Raw genomic sequence first — 1,769 nt, 5'->3', positions numbered from 1 at the left:
TTGCTACTTTCATTCCATTCCTCTGGCACAAATCCAGAACTCTTTCCCCTTCTTCATTTCTGCCTCCGTATCCAAAACATCCCAATACTTGCTCAAATCCCTCCTGTCTCTGCCTACCTGTGCATTAAAACCTCCCATCACTATATTAGCACTCTCTATATGGTTTTCTAACACATTTTCAAAGTCCATCTTCTCTTCTTCGCTACATCCCACTTGAGGTGCAAAAATCTGGATTACTTTTAGTGTTTCTTTTTGGAATCTCAGGTTTAAGATTATGATCCTGTCTGATATATATCTCACATTTTCAATACAGCTTTGTACATTCTTATTCACCATCACTGCCACACCATTTCTTCCAGACCTGTTATTCCCACTCCAGTACAGTTTTCCTCCTCCTCTCAAATTGTTCTCACCTTTTCCCTTCCACTTTGTTTCGCTTAATCCCAATATATCTAACTTCCTCTCTGTTAGTACATCTGTCATTTCTTCATTTTTTCCATTGAGGATTAATATATTAATGGTGCCAATATTTAGGCTATTTTTTAGTCCAGTTGGTTTCATCTTCTTGTACTGATGAATATAATCAGGTCTCCCATCATTTGCACCAGTACTTGAAGAAGCAGTGGGGTCAAACCCTGAGTGGTTCGTTCCGAGGCTCGTCTGTGTTTTGAAAGCAATATATGAAGACTTCGCTACTGGCTTGCTAGGCCTAACGCAAGAAAGAATTTTCTGTTGGGATTGTCTCCCTTAGCCTTTGGAGTTTCTCCTCCACCACAAGGCAGTGGTTCCCTTCTCATTTAATCCCCAGAAAGGAGGGTAGCCTCATCTGCCAGCAACGCCGTTCCGAAGTCTTCCTTCTCCACCGTCGCTGCCATTAAGGTCTTCACCCGTAACCCTGGGCATGGGTTCCGCGTTATACCCCACAGGATTGGGTCCCTGTCTGAACTCAGCCATCCTAGCACTCCGGCCCACTGAAGTGTAGGATGCCTGTCCCCGCGAGGTGGACGCGCCAGACAGGAATTGCCCCAGTGGAGGAATAGGGAAGGGCACCCTACCTCCCTGGAGCCGGGTTCAATCAGTCAAATTTAGCATTAAAAATACCGCTAAACATTCAGTAAAAGCTATGTTAAAGTCGAAGTTATTCATAATTTCCGAAAGACATTTACCTTTACGTACACAAACATATCTCTGACGTAATATTCAAATCATTGCAAGGTCAAAGATATGAACTGTTCCCTAAAATGGCGCTCACACGTTACATCTCTCACTCTCTCTCTCTCTCTCTCTCCCTCTCTCCCTCCTCACCTCTCCTCTCCTCTCTTCTCCTCCAGTCGGAGCCTAGTTTTAAAATGTAAAATACAATTACAGTGAAGCCCTACATACTCAAGAGGTAGTAATGAAACGCAAGAGCCAGTTACATCGTTGTGCTATCTGAGCTGTGTGGCCAATTATTTATCAAAACATACTTAACATACCCCTCTCTTCCCTTCCCCTCTCTCTCTCTCCCTCTCCCTCCTCTCCTCACCTCTCTTCTCAAAAATTGGTTCAAATGGCTCTGAGCACTATGGGACTCAACTGCTGAGGTCATTAGTCCCCTAGAACTTAGAACTAGTTGAAACCTAACAAACCTAAGGACATCACAAACATCCATGCCCGAGGCAGGAGTCGAACCTGCGACCGTAGCGGTCTTGCGGTTCCAGACTGCAGCGCCTTTAACCTTTCTTCTCCTCTGCTCCCAATATTGCTTTTACAAAGTAGCTCAATCTTGT

The sequence above is a fragment of the Schistocerca americana genome, chromosome 2 (genome assembly GCF_021461395.2).
Source record: "Schistocerca americana isolate TAMUIC-IGC-003095 chromosome 2, iqSchAmer2.1, whole genome shotgun sequence".
NCBI lineage: Eukaryota > Metazoa > Arthropoda > Insecta > Orthoptera > Acrididae > Schistocerca > Schistocerca americana.
This window is presented reverse-complemented; position numbering follows the sequence as displayed.